Source organism: Anolis carolinensis, chromosome 1, assembly GCF_035594765.1.
Source record: "Anolis carolinensis isolate JA03-04 chromosome 1, rAnoCar3.1.pri, whole genome shotgun sequence".
In the NCBI taxonomy this organism is placed as follows: Eukaryota; Metazoa; Chordata; class Lepidosauria; order Squamata; family Dactyloidae; genus Anolis; species Anolis carolinensis.
The window spans coordinates 162394622-162419102 of record NC_085841.1 but is presented as its reverse complement, the minus strand read 5'-3'; the positions used below and the strand labels follow the sequence as shown (position 1 = coordinate 162419102).

At 39.3% G+C, this 24481-nt stretch overlaps 1 long non-coding RNA gene across 1 annotated transcript; it reads right to left on the bottom strand.

Moving 5' to 3' along the window:
• Window positions 1-636: 636 nt before the first annotated feature.
• LOC134295592 (uncharacterized) lies at window positions 637-4407 on the bottom strand. The gene is made up of 2 exons (XR_010002222.1): window positions 4181-4407; window positions 637-962 (listed from the first exon to the last, which is right to left on the bottom strand). It is a non-coding gene; the product is annotated as an uncharacterized LOC134295592 (long non-coding RNA).
• Between the last annotated feature and the right edge of the window lie 20074 nt (window positions 4408-24481).

Here is a 24481-nt window from a genome sequence, read left to right as displayed (position 1 = left end):
CTCTTATCCCTTACTTCAGTTCCTTTTATAGACTGCACCTTTCCAGTACTTGGAAAGAACTCACTACAAATATTGAGTTATTTGTAATTAATTCTCTCTTTTTTTGCAGTCAGTGATTTGCATGATAATTGCCTATTATGCTGTGCCCTGGAAGCCAAGGGGCATGACATGAACATTAAGAATTAGGGCTAATTGGCAATGTTATCCACTTTTTAATATGCAGGTGGGAACAAAAAAGAGCTGCTTAAGGCTCGTATGTATTTGCCAGGGAATAAGTATTGCCAAATGCAGTCAGACTTAGCTCTGAGTAGGCATGCATAGGTACTATATATGGTTGTTGCAGTTCAAATACAGTAGAACAGAGCAGTGTTGGGGAAGATGAGACATTCCAGACATTGTAGATCTCCAAGGACTTTATTACACAAAGCCGCCATCCCACAGTATTCATGTGATCACAGATACTGGCAAACACCTGAACCATAACCCTGATAACGCATTTCTCCATGGTCATACAACTGCAATAATTAGTGTCTTGATTATACTTCCTATTAGGGACATAACTCCACCCTCCTGCAGTTCCCGTGCTCTGTAATTTAAAACAAATATTTTTAAAGAAACTTCACAATTCCAATGAAAAACTTTTAAAAACTTCCAATCTTTAATTACTGAGAGGGGACAGAACCGATCAGCCATATCACCAGGCGCAACTCCTAGGATCATGGAGTGATATGGGGCAATTAACAAGTTTTCTCATCAAATGCAGGGGATGGGTTTGTTATGGGAAAGTGGCAGACTGGCAGTGGTGTGCAACAATGTGTGATAGGAATCATTATCAAAAGTGATGACCTGGCTTCCAGTTTGCCACTTTTGTGTTCTGAAGTTCCAACAGCTGGAGCCAGTATGGCAGATGGTGATGGGGTTTGTAGTCCAACAACACTGGAGGGGCTGTAGATTCCTCGTTCCTAGAATATAGAGTTAAAACCAGAGAATAGCACTTTTTTTCTAGGACTTAATCTTTGTTGAATATACTCCTGAACTATGGCTTTACTCACTGATCTTCTAAGGGTTAATTCCAGGGAACAAGCACCATGCATTCATTTTGCTTATTCATTAACATTGTGGGGATTGGAATTTGTAGTCCAGTAATATTAGAGGGCCAGAAGTTCTCAGTCCCTAGAATATAGGAGAAAATGCTGAAGCAGAATAACTCATTCATGCCATCTTCTACCTAAATCAGAATAACTCTTTTATTCACAGATTTTGTACAAGTTAAAAACTTAAATGGCAGCAATTCCTTTTCTATTATATCATCTTCTTTGTTCATTGAAGGTTCTGAGCATCTACTCTCATGCCTTGTGGCAATTGCCAAGAGCTCTCATAATTTCCTTGTTCCCAGCACTAATGGATATTTGTTTTTATTGTTTTGCTATAGATTTAGAGTTAATGGACCATTGTTGGAAAAGTAACTGAGTTACTCATTTTTTATTCCTCCGTAATTTGGACACAAGAGCTTCCGACTGCAAAATGAGCTGCAACGCTTCAATTCGGAAAAATAATAAATTGCTGCATTTACAAGATTTGAATTTGGTCAGCAAATCATTATGTCTGTCAAGCTGAAACATGCTGGTGCTGATATCTCAAATTTTCCAAGTACAATTACTTTTTTGTTATTTTTTATGGGCCATAAATCTACACCATGCTTCAGTTGAAGCATAGCCTAAAACAAATGGGCATAGGGCTGTTAAGAGTTTTCTTTTTTCACTTTCTTGGTTGGACAGTTGGCTCCTCTACCACTGGTTAAATTCTCTTAGTCAGGTTTTATTTTAGGCTCTACATCATAAAGGCAACATTTTAACAGAATAAATAAATTGCAAATATTTTAATCAGTCCAAGATTCTTTCCATAATAGTTTCCTGATAGTTTTTTGACATTTAAATAAATATTCTGTACATTACTATGGGTTAGTCAGAAAATACAGAAAGTCATCACCACAACATTGTATGAAAGAGGGCATACATTTCCACAACATTTATTTCTTCAAATTTACATGTATAAATACACATTAAATAATATTATGTGTACAAAAGGAAAAACTTATTTGAATCTGTTCACTGGGGCTAACTGTTGATGGGTAACTGAAGGCCTCATTTCCAATGGCAGTTTGCTAGATTGAGCATATCTTCAACTAGAGGATGTCTTCAGCTAGAGCAGGCATGGGCAAACTTTGGCCCTCCAGATGTTTTGAACTCAAACTCCAACAATTCCTGTGGGAGTTGATGTTCAAAGCACCTGGAGGGACAAAGTTTGCCTATGCCTGAGCTAGAGGATGGCCCTCTCATAGCTCTTCAAAGATAAGATTGTCCTTTGTAATGTAGGTCCTATGACCACCTTAGTATTTGCTCTACATTTGAATATTTCTCAAGAGATGAAGATAAGTGAATGCTCTGATACTAAAACTAAAAAAAGGAAAAAAAGATCAGAATGAGTGAGTATAGATAACAAATCCTATGAGGAAGGTTGTCTTCAATGGCCACATAATCTGGGGCCAGTCTTGAGCATTATTCTCCAGACTGGTCCTGGATTGACCATGACAGCAGCCACACTCTATGGCATCTTGTTAGTGTCCAGATAGGATAATACTGCACTTGGACTGGAACAGACCCAATATGGTGGTCCAGAGGTCCTGCAAACTCTAAAGCATTCTTTGATTTTGCTTAATATGGAGCAAAGTAAGGTTAAAGGTTAATAACTCTGGATATCTACTGATCATGAAGATTGACAGTGCTGAATTTAGAGTGGATTTCATTTTACCAGATATGTCCAAAAATGGAGATTCTTATTGCTGAGGATGTGTTGGAATTCACACGTCAGTCAGTCTAAAAGTCCTGATGTATGCTGAGATTCATAATAACACTTAATCAAATATACCATGGAAATGATTCCGCTTCCTTGTCAAAGTTAATGACAACATTTTCTGCCTCTGTCTCCATGCTCTACATGCTTCTGCTAAGGCAAAATGTGGTGATCCATCTCATGACATGACGGGTTACACAGTTCTGTAGCAGAGCACATTCTTTGTGAGTTATTCATTTTCATCCCTGGCACCTTGAAAAGTTCTGGAAAGACCTCTACCTGCAGAGAGATTGGCTGCCAATTGGACTTAGATGAACTAACTATCAGATATACAAGACATCTTCATTATGTTCTTATGTATGTATGACATGCACATCCCCATGAACTATATTACAAAGTTTTCTTCCTGGCTATTTTTTAAAGAAATAAATTAATTCTTAATGACCCCCCCCCCCCCCCCGCGAAAGAAATCCCCTTTGCTTTCAATGCCATAGAGATTAATAGACTAAGTTGGTGGACCTTCATTACATTAATGTCATGCTAAATTGCCTTACAAATAATGTAATTCTGACTCTCTCTCTCTCCCCCCACCCGCACCCTACATTTCTAAAGTGACAGATTACACAGCAATTTATCAGCTCAGACTTTGGCCTTTGGTTCTTGTATTCATCAGGGAAAAAAATTACTTTTTTTCCAGTGTTCTAGCACAGGAAGGCAGCATGCTCCAGTAAGCCCTGATTATTTTTCCATGCAGCATGAAAGATTAAACACATTTTTAAATAAATTTATTTGTACTGCATGGGCCTTATTTTATCCAGGCACGAGGAAGCCAGTTTCACTTTGATGGGGATATGAGACATAGTTTGTCAATTCAACTCTGCGCTTGTAAATTAGCTTCCATGTCATAAATTCTGGAGATAGCTTGTTTGGGATAACATCCAGGCAAGCTTAGAATGAAAACCTTATTTCAAGTCAATCTTTGATATAAAGATGGAAATGGAAAAAGGAGCCTTCATTTCTTCTTTAGAAGTAATTCTATGGATATATTTTGGACATCTCAAAATATGAAAAATGATGGAGACAATCACTTCCTCACAGGTTTCCCTGTCATTTGGTATCATATTCAAGATCCTGGCCACATTGCTGGCTCACCCAAGAAACGTGGTGGTGAATCCTCCACAAGAAGTGGCCTTTTTAGTAAGGTAGATGATGTTATAGGTCCTATTTCTTAGGTACTGCCTTCAATAGGGGTGTGGGGGATGCAGTCAACACTCCTTCCTTCCAAAATTTTGTCTCCACTCCCCAAATAATCAAAACATTCTGCTACCTGAAATGTGCTGACAAATGGGCAAAGTTGCTTTATCTCAGCCTCAGAGATGCTGAGGGCTGCTCAGTTAGGATGATCCCAAGCCCTGAGATTCTAGAACCAAAGCCTGAAATCCAAGAATGCTCTCTTGTGATGTCAGAGGTGGTGGGATAGCATGATATCCTCAAATACAATACAGTGATACCTTGAGTTAAGAGTTTAATCCATTCTGTGCATGAGCTTTTAACTCAAATAGCTCTTATCTCAAAGCAAAACAAGGCTAAGCAACAGCTCTTAACTTGAAATGCTCTTAAGTTGGGATGCTCTTAAGTCAAGGTTTCACTGTACATTGAAGAGCAATCACAATTGTGCAGAGTATGCCATTCATATTTTAAACAAAACACTTCGAGGGTGCATCTGCAAAATGAATGCAGTTTGGCCCCACTTTAACTGGCATGGCTCAATGCTGTGAAATGCCAGAAGCTGCAGTTTGGCGAGGCACCAGCTCTGTTTGAGAGAGGAAGAGGCTAAATACTCTGTCAAACTACAATTCTTGGAGTTTCCATAGCATTGAACTATGGTAATTAAACTTGTGTCAGACTGCATTTGTTCCACTGTGTAGGTGCACTCCAAATCTAATAAATGAGAAATATACACACAGAGTCAGAGAGATTTATTTTCTTAATCTTAAGGCCCAGAGAAGAGGATCCAAGCACTGAGCCATTCACCAACCCTGGTGTTAGCCTATTTTATTTATAACAAAATGATAATTTATTTTATTCTTGTAGAAATAGTCTCCAATGAACTGGAATTTCATGTATCTCTTCTGATGTTCTCCCCTTCAGCTCCTTTTTGGATTTTTTTTCTGATTGGATTTCTGATAAATTGATTTTTGTGGGGTTTTTTTTAACTGGTTTGGGAATTAGGTAGAAATTAGAGAAGAGCCACCAAAAGTATTGTACATCCCATCAAAATGTAATAAAGCAAATTTTTTTTGCAAATTTGTCCTATTGTCCCACTGGGCAGAGAAGCTGGTAATCTCACCTTTAACTGGGAACTAATAATCCTTTGAAAATGAGGAGAGAGATCCTATTCCTAAAATGGAATTTCATTGGTAACAGGATAGGGCTTATTTGATCAGTCATAACCAGGTAATGGTAATTGTTATATAAGTATTCTCTACCCACAATTTAGACCTCTAAAGTAGAACTCTACAGCCAAGCAAAATGCAGCTGAAGCTGGCACATGGTGATGAATCTTTGCATGATTCTTGAGGGACAAGAAGTGTCTCTGACTTGTTTAATTATCCATGGACTGTGCTTCATTTTTGCTCCATTTAAAATTTATGCAGGTTTGCCATCAAGTACATGCACAACAGGAAATGCAAGCTGAGTCTGACTCACTGATAAGATTTGGCATTTGATACATGTGTTTGCAAACAAGTCAGCTGTGTCCATGGTACACCTTTTTAGGTGTATACCTAAGAGATGCAAAGACTGTACCTAAACGCATTATGTGTGAAAAGAGAGAGACCCATGGAGGCAGCCATGTACCAGCCACCACAAGAGAACCGAATTTAGACATTAACTGGCCTGAAAAGAGCATTTCTACCTCGTGTTCTTTACTACACAGTGCTCAGTTTCATATTTTGCAAATATCACAGATTGACCAGGATGCCCCTCCTCAACCCTCTGAATTTCCAAGTGGATGGTCCAATATCCCACTTTCACACTAACAACCATTGCTTGCTATTATGGTTGTTGCCAATCACTGCAAACTGTCACAAAATGTTGAAGCTACACCCCTCAGTGGTACCAATGTCTCCACAGACATCTAATCATGGAAAAAAGTGAGGGGGTGAGGACTAGCCCTACCATTAGACAGGATGAGGCAGTCATCTCAGACAGTATGGTCAGGCAGTCATGAAAATGATTTGCTGTTTGGTAATCACCATATTTTTTTCTGCAAGGAAGGCAGGATGTTTTTGGGATTTTTAATCTCATGTGCCAAAATAACTTGGCTGGTTTTGAGTACAAATTGAGCATTCCTTATTTGGAATTATAAAATCCAAAACAACTTTAATTGTGGGTGAGATAGTGTCTTCTGAAGTTGCAATGTATCCATACCTCATTCCATTCACAACATAATGACAAATTTTGTATAAAATTACCTTCGGGCTATGTGTAGAAGGTGTGTATGACACAAAAATGAATTCTGTGTTTAGACTCAGGTCCCATGTATTTCGGATAAGGGATATTCAACTTGTATTAAATGACATGCATGCATGGATAGAGAAAGGTTCTGTTTGTTGTTAAAAGCAATTAAAACCATCATTTTTTTAAAAAGCAGCAAAAAAGTATTATGCACATTGTTACAAAATATCAACCTTGAAGTCTGAGATTTTGGAATATGAGTTGCTGTGCTATCCTTCATTTCCAGCCTTATCAACTTGGCATGAATTTTCAAGCCAATGTAAAGGCTTGGCATTCTGAAGTAATCATAGAGTCAGACCCAGGAGTCAAGAAGAGCAGTCAGAATAAGAGGACAAAAGACAAAAAACTGGAATTATTTCTCTTCCTTCCCATGCTACAATACATTTAAATCAGGGGTCCCCAAACTAAGGCCCGGGGGCCGGATGCGGCCCATCGAAGCCATTTATACGGCCCCCACAGCACAAGGGCAGAAGGGGGTTGGGCTAAATGACCCAAGGGGTCTCTTCTCTTACAACCCTTAATATTATTATTATTAACATTGAGGCTGGGTGGCCATCTGTCAGAGATGGCTGGGTGGCCATCTGTCAGAGGCTGGGCTGTGGTGCAGGCTGGTTAGCAGCCAGCTGCAACAAATCACTCTGAGCAAGAGATCATGAGTTCGAGGCCCGCCTGTGCCTGCATCTCATCTCTGTCTCTGTTCTATGTTATGGCATTGAATGTTTGCCTTTATGTGTGCAATGTGAACCACCCTGAGTCCCCTTCGAGGTGAGAAGGGCAGAATATAAATGCTGTAAATAAATAAATAATGCTTTGCTTGTGCTTTTGGTGCACAGAGGCAGAAGGGGGTTGGACTAAATGGCCCAAGGGGTCTCTTCCAACCCTCTTTATTGTTGTTGTTGTTGTTGTTGTTGTTGTTGTTGTTGTTGTTATTATTAACATTGAGGCTGGGTGGCCATCTGTCAGGGGTGCTTTGCTTGTGCTTTCGGTGCACAAAGGCAGAAGGGAATTGGATTCAATGGCCCAAAGGGTCTCTTCCAACCCTCTTTTTATTATTATTGTTGTTATTATTATTGTTATTATTAATGATTATTGCTTGGTGGCCAACTATAGTCCGGCCCTCCAATGGTCCGAAGGATCATGAACTGGCCCCCTGTTTAAAAAGTTTGGGGACCCCTGCTTTAAATGATAATTTAATGACATAAAACCTCACACTCCTGCTGTAGAACAGCTGTCACTTTTGCAGTTTGGGGTATATCTCTTCACTAAGGACCTCAACACATTGTTTATTTTCAGCACTGTAGAAGCCACAGAGCCCTATGCCGCCCATCAGACAATGTAGCACAGCGTCATAGGATGCTTGCACTCTGGTTGAGCCACAGAGCCCCGCTGTGCTAGGAACATGGGAGACTTCCCATGCTTGATTAGAAACCACGGGGTCAGCGTGCAGGGAAGCTGTGCAGCAATGCTTCCCCATGTGTGATGGGGAAACATTGCTGCTTGCAAGGTGGGGCAGTGGGCACTAGGATTGCCCCACTGCCCCTGTTGCACCTCATTGGGGCTTCACCTTGCTCATAGCACCCACCAAGAAACCAAATGTGATAGTCAAACAGTTTATTAGGAAAACACATATAAAAAGGGAAAAACACCATGAAGGAAGTAAAGAGTAAAATCCAAGAGTTAACATAGAAAGCAAATCTTACAAGCAATAAGCCAGATCAAACTGCACACAGGAAAACAACCCAAAGGCAGGATAAATCCAGGAAACAAGGCTTAAAACATGAACACGAATCCCAAAATATTCATGAAACAAGGAGCTAAAACATAAGCATGAATCTTGGGTCTTGAGCTAAGGCCTGGAGTAGGAACGAGACTAGAGTATTTCACATGGATAGCGACATTGCTAGATCTTAAATCCCAACAGAGCTCTTTCTGCTTTAAGGACTGCAAAACATGAACATATTCCTCTGACCTCGAGAGGCCTGCTTCTGTCTCTCTCTCACCAATTCTTTCTGATCTTCTGCACCTGAATCTTTCCCCCCTCAGAAGCAGTCTTGAAACTATATCTAAGTCAACTGTTCCCCCGGATGAGCTAATGTTATTAGGACTGCTTGTAGGTGAAAGATCACCTCCCTGGCTGTTGGATTCCAAAACATCTCTACTTTCACACGGAATCTCAAAAACAGCATCTTGCTCTAAATCCCCCTCCTTTCCCCCCTCCTCAGCTGCATCTGGTCCCAGCATTTTCTCAGGCCCTGAAACCCTAAGCCCCTCATCTTCATCAGGTTGACCCACATGAGCCCCACTGATTTGCCACTGAGACACATGAATCACCCTGATAGACCTCATAAATGTGATGAGGTTCTAAATAGTGAAGGAGGAATATCATAAGTTCTGACTTATGCTCTTCTGTGTGCTACTACTTCATGCTGTTTTGTATGTATTCGAGGCATTGCTAAGTGGAACAGGAGGACTACACAGTTTGTTCTACAGGCCAGAATCTTGTAGCACTCAAATGTTGTTGTTTTAAGAAGCTAAAATAAACCATGGTTGAAATCTTGTATCAGTTTATGCTGAACTAAATACTTAATTAAGTAACTTCTCCTGGCTGATGCCCCAAAACCTGGTGGAAACATTATTCAACAGTGTTCTTCTAGCAGAATGGTTCTTCTTCTTCCCATGGAGCTGATATATATTAAAATAATTTGGAGGGCGGGGAGTTATGATTATGAGAATAGGGTCAAAATTATGACTACATATTGATTTTAAATACAAAACAGTTACTTAACTGTTTTATATTCATAATCACTACTTAGCCACCATTTTAACATTAAGGACCCTCTCAGATCAACCTGCTATTCTGTAACAGTCACATTAGCATTGATAACGGATACATACTTTGTTGACCACATTTAATTTTGATATTTGATGTTGCACCAAATGTGCAGGACCATGAATTGGCTGATTTACTCATCCATGGTCCTGCACCTTTGTAAAATGACTTTCCCACAATACTGCTGTTTCTTCATTTTTAATTTTTAAGCACAATTGTGTGATTTCAGCATGAAAGACAAAACAAAAATAATTCCAAGAATTATATAAAATGAAAAGAAAATGACCAGCTTGGGAATTGCAGGGGGGAGAACAAAAGAGGAGGAAAGGTTTACCCCCAGAGTATCACATGATTGCCAGCAGGTTAGCACCAAATCAGAAGGTGTCCATTGCACCAAGGTAGGTGATGGAAATGTAATGGTATGGCAGCTATTGATGAGTTTTACCCATCAGTAGTTAGGACTGAAAGTTAAAAGTTGGTAGTGAAACACACACAGCATAATGTGATAGGGACAGTCACCCAAGGTGATCATTCAGCTGCAATGCCAGTTTTCCTGCTTCATGTGATAAAGGATGTTATCCCATGCAGCCTCCTCTCCCCATTTCTAGACACTTTGAAAACAGAAAGATAGCCATGTATGATGGAGCCCCTCCCATGATGCAGAGGGACTTTCTGTCTGTGTCCATTATAAATCATCAGAAAAGTGTTTCAAAGGTTCAAGAAAACGAGGGGGGGGGAGAAAATGGGCAGAGATCATCTTTTGAGGTCAGGAAGCAGTATATGACTGGAGAAAACAGAAAAAAATACATGGGATGGGATCTATCAAATTTGCCCATATTGAATCGCTTCAGTGATATGGAGTAAGGGGCATTCCTGTGGGCAGTCCCCTATCAAGCATTTACATTTCTCTCCCAAATTCCTGCTTCAGGAGCCTGTCATGGTATTTTTTTTTTAAAAAAAAATAATTTATTCATTGGAATATTAACATTTTAAAATATCTCTGTTTTTATTGTCATTTCTCCTTAATAGTATTCTTGGCTTTTGAAATTATGGTACTGCTAGTTTCGGACTTCCTCAATCGAGAGTACTGAGATTGGGAGGAAAACCCAGAATCACCAAAGTAGTGTCTAGTGAAGATCAGTGCCTCAGGTCTACAAAAGAGTAGTGGGATTTGAGGGAAAAGCCAAGTATTCCCAAAGTGGAGTGGGTGGGTACGGCACTCACTTGTGTGATAAATCTGAAAATGGATTATTTTGGGAGAAAAGGCAAGAAAGAACAACCTATGGTGGGATCTAAGAAGCCATATGATTGTTTTCTAATGTAACAGGACATAATGCCAAGGTAATATAATGCTCCCCCTCCCCCAATGTGGGATAACGTCCAAAAGCTGAGGCATTAGTACAAAAGCTAATATGTTTGGAAAAGTGACAAATGTACTTTGATTTGACATCTTAAAACAGCACTATTCAAATATTGTACTTTATAAGTAAGGCTTTGAAAAAGAAATTACAAAATGACACTATTTTAAATGACAAATTTCCAATTTTCTTATCCAGTGTATTTAGGTGAAGGCATGTTCAAAACCCATCATTATAACACTGTTTCAACTATTTCAGTCCTGGGCTGTACGTTTTTCCCCCCATGTAATAGAGGTCTACCCATTTTTATCTGTAAGTATTTGGGGAGGGGTTCTACAAGGGAGTTGCATTTTTAAGGAACACAAATACCTGCTCGCTCTCTCTCTCTCTCTCTCTCTCTCTCTCTCTCTCTATATATATATATATATATATATATATATATATATATATATATATATATCCAATTCCTAGTGCTGTCAATCAGTCACTTTTTACAAGCCATGTACCACTAGATGAAATGAGAAAATTAATTCTCATTTCCTGTATCAACAAATCAATACGGAGGAAATTGCATTCAGTCTTCCTAATCCTTTAATTACAGTGTCTTTCTTGTTATAGCCTGCATGAAAAGCTCACTTATAACAAGCTACCTTCTTTATTTATGATTTCTTTCACATAGACTGGGTGTGTGGACAAGCCACATTGTGAATTTCTTAACCAGGCAAGCTTGAATTTCTATTAATTATTAAAATCCAATATTTGAATTTGAAGTAGGAAATGATATTAGAGTTCCCATTGTATAAAAGTATACTTGGACTAAGGCCACACACACACACACACACACACACACACACACACACACACATATCTGTATACATTTTAGGCGTGTTAGCTATGTGCTACTTTTCGAAGTTAATTTGAATTACGGAAGCAATATGTAGTATGACGTTCACTCAAAAAACAGTGTTAATCAATTGAATGCTGCTGCCACTATGCAACAAGTGGAACAGTAAAAGAAAAATGGTAGAAGTACAGTTTCCAAAACCAATTTCAAGTGGTATTTGAAATTAGAGAACATTGTGGAAGCATGACAAAAATGAAGGCATGAGGATACCACAGAAAGTTCAACACACCTAACAGCTGTATGCATTTGTGATAACTTTCAGACACATGGTACGTGATGTGCACAAGGGAAGATCCAGGAGGCACTGAATAGCAACAAGTCCTGAGTCTTCTGCTGTGGTATTGGAACAGTTAACACACATGCCATCAAAGTCAACCAAACAATCTGCATGTGAGACAGGAGTTAGCAGATCAAGCATACTACGCATTCTTAAAACAGATGAAACAGCATTTTGCCTGCAATTAGTACACTTTTTGGGAATGATCGATTTTTACTTCCAACATGTTGGAACCCTAATGCACCTCCAATGAGAATGAAAGCTTCTCTCGATTAGATGTTGCCAGGACAATAGAAAGAATGAAGAGAAATGGTTGAGTTTCCCACCATGTTTTCCTAACTTAACACCTCCTGACTTCTACCTATGGGGGACCTTAAATGATGTGGTTTACCATAGAAAACAGGCTGCACTGATGATATTTCAGGAAGATATTGAAACAGTATGTGCACAGATAGAAGTGTTGTTCAAGCAATAGTTTGCCATAATCAGAAGTGTCTGGACACAAATGTTAACCACTTTGAAAACCTTTGTAATTGTGATTTGTATTCATTTAGTTACAAGTATATATTGAGTATTACAATTTTTGAAAAGTTTTTTCCTTCCATAAAATGTGTATACATTTTGGCCCCCTCTCTGTGTATGTATATATCTCACACACATACCTGGCTAATTTTTGAACTCTGAGATTATTCAGCCTTAAGGCTATGAGTGACCAGTAATTTCTCAAACGATCTGGCCTTCAAAATTTACAAACCTATATACTCAACACTAAACTGTCAAAACAAATATGATTTTAACATTTTTTTTCTGTCAAGCTATAGCTTTTACATATTCACTACAATTAACATTTTCTCCCCTGAACAACAGGAATGCTTCACGGATATGTACTTTGGCAATCTGTCTGGCAAATAAAGCCTGAGTTTAGCTTCCAAGGACCAAACACAAAACTAAGAACATTAATGATAAGATGCATACACATGAGAAATCATGTGCTATGACAAACTGAATGTTTTTCCTCTTCACAAAAGGTGCTAGAAATATGCTAAATATACCATCTAGTTGGATTCTGAGTGGCATTCCTTTTTTACAGAGATTTGTATTTCTCCACTCCCCACGCCTGAAATCCTATGTTGTTGTGTAATCCTGGGTAGTTTAAGGGTGCTTCCAAGCCCATAATCTGCGGATTCCCAGGCTTTTTTTTGGGGGGGGGGATAGATTATAATAAATAAATAATAATAATAAACTTTATTTGCATCCTGCCCCCTCTCCCAAAAGGGACCTGCGGCCACTTACAACAAGAATACAATATACATAGTAATAATAGCAACCAAAACAACACATCAACAATTCATAATACTAAAAGATTTAACTTTTCTTCATATAAGGTGCGAGATGGCAATGGAGACTCACCCTCTGGCAGTCCCAGGATTTCCTGGTAGTGAGTCCCCACAGGCCCAATACCTCATTAGACCAGGGCCTTTCAGGAAGGCCCAGATCTAATGGAGTATCTAATTAGTATTGTGTATCTAATTAATTTGGAACAAACCAGGAAAATGAATTTGGTTTTACTGGAGGTGTCATTGAGACATCTCTGGTAAAAGTGAGACAGGTTCCAGTTTTTGGACATGTCTGCATGGCCCCTTAATAACTTTTGGGCAGTATTTGCACTAAATGCTGCAGAAGCAGTGCTCCTATGTCTGTGAGTTGTAAGCTTCAAAAAACCTGGGAGTCTTTGAAATGCTGACTTTTTCTTGAATGCAAAAGGGGCCAGATTGGTCTTTGAAATGCCTCTTTGGCAACTTGTAGAACCACTGCCAAATGATATCAGGCAGCAATGAACTGGGTGTACTGATGGACTAACTCAGTAGAATGTATCTCCCTGTGTTCTGCCTGAGTAGGACTTCACGTGGGCCTTGTTGGAATAACTTATGTAAACAGATTTATATGACATTATTTCCCCTAGCAAATCTATCACTGAGTATACTATAGGTATTGTATGCTGTGTTCTACTGCTTCATTTCTTGTCTACAGCCCAGTGGCTGTTACTGACTCTCATAACTCCAATCCAACTGTTTCAATGTGTTCATCAACACTATGAATTTTATTATATTCCTAATATATTATATTATATTAAGTGTGTGGCTAGGTTTCTACAAAATGTCAGTGCACTGATGGCATACATTTTGCTCAGCTGTTAGGTTCATGGCAATGAGATAACCAGAGCATTTCCCATTTTGTGATTCCGTATTTTTCTCATGTTAGGTAAAACCTTCATACATAATACAAGGATGGTCAGAAGGAAAGTCTTGGCCATACACTTTATCATACTAGCCTGTTGAGTCATCAAAATTGCATTGTTTAAGCAAAGGGAAACACTTTGATACAATTGCACAATACTGACATTTTGTTGACATCAGTTCCCACAATCAGTGTTCTGTACAGCCTCACTTTTTATCCATTTTGGCCCAACCAGCACATGGGAACTGTCATCATCCCCCCCCCCCCATTTTTCTATTTTGCCACAACTGCATTCTTGCAAAACATTCCTCCAATTCACAATAATGGGACTTTAGTGGAAGGAGATTATTGCATAGAAAGTAGTGTTGTGCTTTTGTATGGAATTGCTGTTCGTTTTGTGTAGTTTCATTTGTTTCGTTTCATTTTAGTATTTGTTACTGCTAACAAAAATGGGGCGTCTATACAAACAGAATTTTCATCTGGCTTACGAAAAAAACGAAAATTTTTGGACAATTGGCTGCAATGGGAGGGCTTCCAAGGCTCACCCCCCTCCCACTCAGTTTTTGGGCTAGAGGGGTGGAAATCACCACACACAGAGGGCATTTCAACTCCTTTTAGCCCACCAACTTTTAAAATGTTTGGGTCTTCCTCAGAGTACTATTGTTATTATTAATATTATTATTAACACCCATTGGCACATCAGATGTAATGGGGAGGCACTCCTCTCCCAGACCCAGCTTAGGGTCCCAGAATAACTTTTGTTCTTAATATTAATATTAAGACCCATTGGAACACATCAGATGTAATGGGGAGGCACTCCTCTCACATACCCAGCTTAGGGTCCCGGAATAACTTTTGTTCTCAATATTAATATTAAGACCCATTGGTACACATCAGATGTAATGAGGAGGGACTCCTCTACCAGACCCAGCTTAGGGTCTCAGAATAACTATCGTTATTTATATTATTATTATTAAGACCCATTGGTACACATCAGCTGTAATGGGAAAGCAGCCCTCTGTTAGTACTTGCTTATTGTTATGGGGCCAAAATGAAAAGAAAATGAAAGCAAGCACTATGTGTGTCTTTCATTTTTGTATCGCCTCTCTCATTTCCTATGAAAATGTCCTCATTCGTTTTGTGTAGATGAACTGTTGAAATGAAATGATAGCACGAAGGAAACGAAGGAAAAAATTTCGTGCACATCTCTAATAGAAAAGTACAACAGGACAATAAAAACAGCAAAGTGAAACAGTTTTTCCTATCAGTGAAAAGAGATGGCCCACTCATAACTCAAGCACAGTGTGACTATGGGACAGCCACAACATTGTGTGATAAGCCCTATAGACAGGTGTTTTTACACTGGTATAATTAATTGTACTTTAGCAGCATTCTATCATAAAGTCCCATATTGCCCCTGAAATTCTGGGCAATCTAAATTGATTCAACTTAATGATGAGTATGGGGAAATTCAAATCATGTTGTACAATGAATATGAAACAACTCAAATAGATTAAATAGCAGTTCCTCAAATTCTCAGAACCTTTTCTGCTGCTCTTTGTACTGCTATTTGATTTAAAATTGTTCAAGAAAACACAACCTTGTTGACTCAGGATGTTTGGTCACTGAAAATGGAACCAAGATACTTTGAGAACTATCTTGAGATGCTGGATATATCATATCTTTTCGAACAGTATATTTGTATAATTGGCTGAAGGTTAAAGTGTATTCTGATCAACGTCATGCAGTTAGCAACCCAAAATGCTTAGTAGCAACCTATAATATTTCAGTCATGGTCTTTGGAGAGCTAAGAGTACTTGTCAAAATAATCTCATTTCTTTGCACGTAAAATAAAGTGAATAGACCAGAAGAATATCCATTCTATTATCTGGTCATTATGACCTCTTCTATCATTTTAAGTGTCATTCTAAAAGATCCTCAATCTCAGAAGAAGCAATTTGGTAGGTATAGGAGGCAACAATTGTAGAAAGTAGAGTCATGACTTATAGAAAGTTTTGACTCACAGAATTCAATCTAACATATTTCACAGAGCAATAAAATCAAAGGGATTTTTCCTGAAAATGCCAGGAAGCTGTTCTAGAGAGGCCTTCGCTGAAGGTTAACCTAGAGGTGTTTCTGATCATTCAAGATGCACGTAAGAAAACAGAGGTTCAATCAGGGCTGTATGTATGTTTCCTGAAGATGCGGGTTCACAGTTTGCTTGCACTCCTGGATTCAATACCAAACCTGGATTTTCACACTTCTGAATTGGCCAGAAGTACATTTGCACAAATACAATTATGGCCAATTTTGGAGAAGTCTTATCTGGCTGTGGTGAGTCAAAACATAGATACACCCTGTTTGGATTTCAGTAATATCCTATAGATAGAAACATCTTTAAGGAAACTGCAGCCAGAATATTAACCACGAAGCACATAATTTCCCCTATTACAACAGCTTTGTTGGCTCTTTATTGATCCAATTCCAAGTGTTGGTTATTTTCTAGTGTGGTTGAAAACCAAGATCCCAAATGTACTCCGGAATCCACAGCTCCATAAGTACTCAGTAATGGAGTCCACGATAACCTTTTCAGTTTCAGGTGACTTCCCAATGAACTTGAAAATGTTGCACAAGTATCACATACACACCCCACACTGCAGGGAATGCCTCAACACTTAGTTTGAGGAAAAGCTCTAATCCCTTTCACAATGCCCAGAGACATATAATGGGTGTAAAAAGAGACACAGGGTTTTCCCAGCTTTTATCTCAGCTCTATTTCTGGGAATGTTTCCTCAACTCAATCACCAAATCTGGCCTCCTCCCTGGGGACCTCATTGATGTTATGCCAAAATCCTTAGCACCCATTGTATGGTCAGCTGAAACTTGTTGTCCTGTTTTGGCCAGGCAGGAACAGAGCCATGAAATCTCATTATCTCCAAGTCTGTTGCATTCCTTTCCTCCTGCACCATTTTTCCTGGGTGGACCAAGAACAGCCACTAGACTTCAAATCAGGCAATGGCAGTTAATAAAATTTTCCCACAATAACTGGAGCTAATCAGTAACAACAATGCATGACACCCCAGCACCTATCAGCAAGTGGATCTTAGCTGGCACCATTCTAACCAATTGACAACCAGCACAGCAAAAATTTCTCTGTTTGAATCGCTGTCAAGGTGCTAAACATAAATCCATATGCTCACAATTGTGGTTATGAAATCGAGCTAAAATTTGGAGGTCCCCTCCCGATAGAGAGGGACCTGAAACTCCTTCAAAAGGGTCCGTTTTCCCCTGGCGAGAAAGCTAGAGAGCCACTAAGAATCAGAGTTTACCAGTCCCAAATAAATCTCACCAGTAGGCTGAAGAAAGAACCACCAAGTTTTAATGCGATTCAGCTGGAAAGGATGTCAAACTGCAATCATTCGTCAAGTAAGACATATCATACAACAGAGGATAACACCCTTTATAGTGAAAAGACAGGGCAGAGAGGTTTGAATTTCCCACCCCGCCTCCCTCCGCCCGCTCTACGTTGACGGGTTGTTGGAGTGAAGGCACGAACGTCCTGTCCAATCAGAGAGCTATCCCCGCTTCGGCTCCTCAGCCAGTCAGGAGCGAGGGGGTGGTCTGAGTCTTTGACAAAGGGTGACTGAGTGAATTTGTGAATGAATCAGTGGGTCTAATCTGTACATGATGGGCACCGATAGCATAAAAAGCTCTCAAGATTCCAAAGGTTATTTCCAGGGGTGAATATATATATATTGGTCTGGCGTGGCTTGCCAGATTCCGGTTTTCAAAAAGGCTGGAGGCAGATCAGATAGGCGAGTTCTTTGTCAATGTGTTCGGCTGGGTGAATGGACAAAAGGAATAATCAGGTGGGACGATCTTGGCTTTCTGAAGGCTAAACAGCCCCAGATATGAATGTGACAAGGAACCAAGTGATCGATTCCTCTTTTGAGCAGTCTGCTCTGAGACTCAAAAGGAGAGACCAATGTCTATTGTTCATGCAAGGGATTTCCTGAGGTCCTTTTGTGAGAGGACTTCCTTTCTCAGGAATGCAGATGACTTTCTGCCAGCCAGGTCAAACAGAGGTGGCTCACAATATTTTCATACATTGGGGACATAAAGGAAAAAGGAGACATATAGGGGTACATAGAATACATTCATAAAGTCAGAAATCATATCGCCCACTCCCACCCACCCAAAGGTCCAGGGTAAATCCATAAGACTCATAGGAAAGTTCAGGATCCAAGGGGAAAGGATAAGGGGTTTCATTGAGTGTTCATAGCATGGTTAAGCTAGCCAGAGTTCAGTCTGAGGTGCCGATTGGAGATTAGAGTCACTGCCTGAGGCACAAGGAGACCCCTGGATGACCCCCTCCGTGCTCAGCAGGCAGTCCGAACTTGATGAGGCGAGCAGCGTGCCGGCAAAGAGGCTTGATTTGACAATCAGCTGTGGTCCCTTTAAATCTTGTTGCTGTAGTAATGAAGGTGATTCCCAGCGCGGAGAGGTTCCAAATGTAAAAAAGCAAGATAGTAGTTATGCTTAGGGTTAGTTCAGAAAGAAGCGGTGTGAATTTGGGGTCAATCTATTGATGCGTGGTTCCGGAGGCCCTGGGATCTCCATAACTGGGGTTTTAAAGGAAAGCATTCCAGCCGGTAGCTGACGGTATGCCAGCAGCTTGAGAAGGGAGGGTAAACATTGCGGGAGGTTAGTTATTAGTAAGAAAGTAAAGGTTCCCGTTCCAGAGTCAAGGAAAGATACAAAATAACTACTATGAGAAAGGAAGTTTAGAATAAAATGCTACTTTTATTAGGGATTAGTTACATTGTTGGCATAGGGAGGTAGGCAAAAAGGAAACATGTTATAAGCTGCTGTTGGAACACATATTTCATTTAGTGATTGGTCCAGCAGGGCTTTTCTCCGGATCTGCAGAACTCCCTGCTGCAGGTCAGATTAGGTTGAATGCAGGAAGCCTATTGTGTTCGACCTCATTTATGTCAGTTTTTGGAGCTCAGACACTGCTGATGTCCATTCACTTGGCCAAAGTGAATAAAAGCCTTTGTTTTTTGCCTTCATCCCATCTGTGTTCCATTTGGCCCTTTGAGAACTTGACATGCCAAGCCGCAAACCCATGGTTCTTGTGGTAGCTGAAACCATTCAACTCCAGAAAGCCCATATTCTAAAGTTCACATTCTTTCATACAGAGCAGACTTTAAGATCTTCAGGATAGGCAAATTAGTCTCCCTGTCTTCAAATGCATGGTTGCTGAGAACACTAGAGAGAGTCTTCTCTATAGGCAACCCCAGACTATGGGACACCCTTTCAAGAGAGGCTAGATTTAGTGCCTTTCTTATCCTTCCACCTGCAGAAGAATTTGTAATGGACATGTTGGAATTTTTAATATTTTAATTTTTATTACTGAATTTTAAACTTAATTTGTAACCAGTTTAATATGTATTTAATATGTATCATTAATAGTATTTTTACTGATGATTTCTTATTTTCAGTTATGCTGGAGGTCACCTTATAACTCAGTTATTGCAGAAAGATGGCATATAAATCTAATAAATAAATAATAAACACCAGTATTTCCACAATGTATTTTCTAGTGTTAGGCCTCTGACTGCCTTACAGAATGGTTTGAAGCTTGACTTAACACAGAGGGCATTCATTTTAGATTTCTTCTATGTTTGCAATTAATCCAAGTACTGGTATGTCTGCCAGCACAAGAGGAATATTGAGAAAAAATTCTGTGCCACTAAACAGTAATCAAAATGTTAATAGCTTCAGAGTTTAATTTATTTAGTAGAAGTAGCATTTATAAAAAGTGATAACCCTGCTAATATTAGCATGAATAATATTATTGTGTAGCATATTGTAATAGCATAATTAGTTGTGATATCAGGAACTGAAAATTACACTGACTCTGGAATTTAAGCCAAAGGAAAACGAAGCTGGTTGTAGATATAGGAAGTATTTTAACTGGTCAAAAAAGGTCACCCCTTTGTGGCAATGATAGTATTGGATCTTTCTTCCACTGGAGGACACTTTTATTTTTATTTTTTTACCAAGTATGCTTTGTTTTACCAATGATGTGTTTTCCAATGATAGTTTCGAAGACCCATAAAACAATTAATTTTCATTATATTTATTATTTTTATTTACAGCATTTATATTTATATAGCATCAGTTTTTTAAAAACACAATGCCTTACATTTTTATTTCTCCATGCTAACTACAAAAAATATCTCTGTCACTTTCTGGGAAAAAGAAATCTGAATTTGAATACCATCAGCCTGCAATATAAAACTCAGTCTATTTATGTCTTCTGTTTTGTGACATGAACACTCATGAAAGAGCACAAAGAGCTTGATACAAGACAGCATGCAATATTCCCACTCTATCCTGTAGTAAAGCCACATTCCCATAACGATAGAAGTAACCCAAAATTGCAGTTGTACTAAAAAAAATGGAAAGATTGTTAAAAAGGATTAATTAAAATTAACTCATTACAGGTTAAAGAGTGTGATTTGTTCAAGGTCACAGAGGGTTTCCATGGCTGAGCTGGTTTCCCAGTGTCCTAATCCAATGCTCAAACCACTACCTCATACAATCTCTTCAAAACATATGATGGGATACAAAAATCTTGATTAAAAATAAAGATTTCATATTTCTAAATACTAGTGATTGAAAAACATATATGGCTGTCTTAAGGGAAGGTGTTCCAAAGGCAAGGGAACCATCACAGAAAGAGCTCTCTTGCATTTCCATGCCTTATGTACACTTATAGTGTCAGTTAGAAGGGTCTCAATGGAAAATCACAACTCTCATACAGAATTAGACTGATGAAGGTATTTCCTTAGCTGGTCCCAAGCTGTTTAGGCCTTATGGATCAAAATCAAAATCAATATTACACATAGAAACATAACAAACAGTGTTTTTGGTTGAATAATGTTTGTGTGTATGAGGGGGAGGGCAAGATAAGATGAGCCTTAAGCCTGAGACCCATTATATGTTTGATGGAGTCAAGAGGCCATCTAACAAAGTATCCACATCCTGAAGTGAGCCTCCAGGCCAAGATCTTTGGTGGGTCCCCCTACTTGCTGCCTTAGGGCAGTGGGATGCTCTACATGTGGCTGCCTTGCCTAGGTGTGTGAGAGAGTGTAGAACTGTCCCCAACCATCAGAAGAATGAGGTATATGTGCCTATGCTTGGAGAAGGTAGCATCAAATGCCTCCATGCACAAAGTGTGAAAAGGTCCAACTGGAATGGACTTAGAAGGACAAATTACTAAAAAGAAATTGTAAATAAAAAGCGTCACATGCACTCAGAAAGGGAGGTCCCCAGAAAGCATAATCTCATGATCATAATCTCTCCACCCTGCTTGTCACATGCCTGGAAATGGCACTGAAGCCATGTGTTGCAAACCACAAAAGCAAAGCTGGTTGGTTTTTATAGTGTTTGCATAGAGCAAGAGTAAAAAAAGATCATTGTACCTGAAAATTAGCTAGCTGTCCACATTCGATTTTAAAGTATTTAGAAAGGTCAAAGATCTGGCCGTGTTATTCTTTAACAAAAACATTTTACACTCTGTGTTGTCGAAGGCTTTCATGGCCGGGATCACAGGGTTGTTGTATGTCTTTCGGGCTGTGTGGCCATATTCCAGAAGTATTCTCTCCAGAATACTTCTGGAACATGGCCACACAGCCCGAAAGACATACAACAACCCTATTTTACACTCTGTTAGAATAATCTCAACATTTGGAAAGGTTCAGTGCTGGCTCAAAATACTTTACAGCCCAAAGTGAAGCCCAGATGGTGCTGTCTCCTCCCAGCTTGGAACAAAAGAAGAACTTGTTTGACATCATCAAGGTCTTATCTACAAGATCAAAAAGGTTCTGGACTCACCTTGACAGATGATGACTTCGGGTAAGTATTTCCGGTTTTCTCCTCTTAATGCAACCTTTTTCCACTTTAAGTCATGTCAGGGAATAGTCTGGAATCTGCAGGAAACTCCAGAATACCTTGGGGCTTCACAACAGTCTACACAGCTAGGCTGGATTCATCTCAGCCTAATCCAGTATCGAGACAGTCACTGCTACCATCACCATTTCTTTCTGCTGATCAGATGAACTGACCCCTCGTCATCCCTGCTGCTCCTTACTAGCCAATGCACTTCTGGCTATTGTGGCCACATCTACTGGTGTTAGAATGGGAAATCTGGTATCCATCAAGAAGGAAGGGACTGATTTACCCTGCCCCCTACTGGTTATACAGATGTCCTATTATGACATTAGCAGATACAACCATAATGGCAAGATGTTCATAGCAATTCTGTGGCTGATCAGGAGAAGTAGCGGCAACATGGGAGACAAGGTAATGGTCCAGTCTCGACCTGGATGCCAGTGGGCCAAAACTGCAGATTCAGCCCAATGGATCTGGCTGTCATCATGGTGTAAGGCTCCTGACTAACCACAGATCAAGTAGCCAGTGTAGACGTGGCGTAAGGAGGACTCCCAGATGAGGTGGCAGACAAGTCAATGTTCCATGCCCCGCATTGCACAACTTGAGTTATCCCTCATCCCCTCGGGGAAAGTGTTGCTACCTGGCTTCCCTGCATTGCTCGGAAGGCTCCCATGTTGCTGCAGCAGAGGTGTGCACTGCTTTCTCTCCTTTTTTGGCACAAAGCCTAACCAAAAGTGCCTGTACATCATCTAAAGGGCTCCATGCTGAAAGTGGAGGGGAAGCAGTGTAGGATAGGCAAATCGGCCTGTGTGATGAGATGGTTACTGCCTGAAGCTGGTTGCTTTGCCCCGCTATGTGGCAGGGCAGCCCCTCAACAGACAAAAATGATAATGCAGCCTATTTGGTGGTAGACGTTTTCTTCGTTGGAATCAGTTTTAAACAATCTCATTATTTAATTACTAAGTATCTAAACCACCAGACAGTAAACAATAAAAACAGAGATAAAATTATAATGAAAACATAATAGCACAGCAATTAAAACTCAATTAAAAACATAGCATAATTTATACATTGTGATTCACTATGCAAAAAACTAAAAAAATAAATCTAAGCATACTGAATAGGTTTTTTCCTCCAGAAATCCAGAGAAAACAGAACACAAAAATAGCAGAGGGGAAAGCATGCCTTCCAAATGTGCTCAAATAACTTAGCAGCACAGTGTCTAATCTGAGCTTTTCAGTTCAAAGACTGATTTTTTAAATGAGTGAAGAAGACCTTTGTCTCAAGATCGAAAGGGACTCTGAGTATTGCAAATAATTCATTTGTCCAAATAGAGTGAAATCAATGTCAGCTACAGTTCCATGCAAGACCAAATCCCAATGAGACTAAATCCCTGTGTAACTCACCTCAGAAGTAATGTATAGGATGAGACTGTAAGAGATAGTACAGAAAGTACAATGATTTCCTTAGAATTGGCATCCATTGGTTGACTTTAAAAGCAAATAATTGATACTGATATGAATGATTGTAATCTTTTCCTATTATTTTCCTATTATTCATTCATGATATATTTAGTTTTCTTTATTTGTATGTATAAATATACACACACAACTGAGAGAATTAAAAAATTATTAAACAGACATTCAGACTAGGAAAAATTGGCACTGAACCTAGACAATCACCTTTAGTTATGGTCCCTATCATATAACTGCACATCCCACTGACAATCTGCATTCTCCCTGTGATTATCTTATCCCTTACTATTGACATGTCAAACTAATAAATAGGTCCCAATCCTACAATCCTTAATGCGATGGGTTCCCCTTACTTCTATGTGAGCATGCTGGCAGTAATGTGATATTAAGGGGGCATTTTCGTCCTCTCCCCCTCTTCTTCTTCCCCTTCCCCCTTACCATTCTAAAGCTGTCAATTTTCCTATTTATTTTAAATCTTATAGTTATGTTTCCCTTTTTTGTTATTTTTAAAAGCTGGAATTGTGAAATTCCTCTAAAATTTAAAATTTAAAATTATAGAACAGTGGTAGGTGGGAAGGTGGAGTAACAAGGGTATGTGGAAGCACAATTGTATGATCAGCACAATAAAGCAATTGAAGAGAGGCATGATATCAAAGGTGCTTAACTCGATATGTATCAGCTATCAATGATAATGAATATGCAGTGGAATAGTGGGTTCGTGTAATAAAGTCCTATGGCTTAATATGTCACATTTTGTAGAAGGCAAGCTCTACTACTAGTCCTGCCTACACTCACAAACACACATTTTAATTCTGAGAGCATTAGATGTGCTGTAAAAATCCACTCATTTCATTATAAAATTCACTTTCTCAATTGAAGAAAATTTTTTCCATACATAGCCATTTGGTTGCACTGTAGACACTGGAAAGCATTACATTTCTTTCCTTTGCTGTGTTTATAACGAAGTGTTTTAATATTGTGAAATGCTTTTTATTAAATCCAAAGTTCACAGGGCATAATTTCAAGTAATGCTACTGGATTTAATAATGTGGGTGTTATTATGAA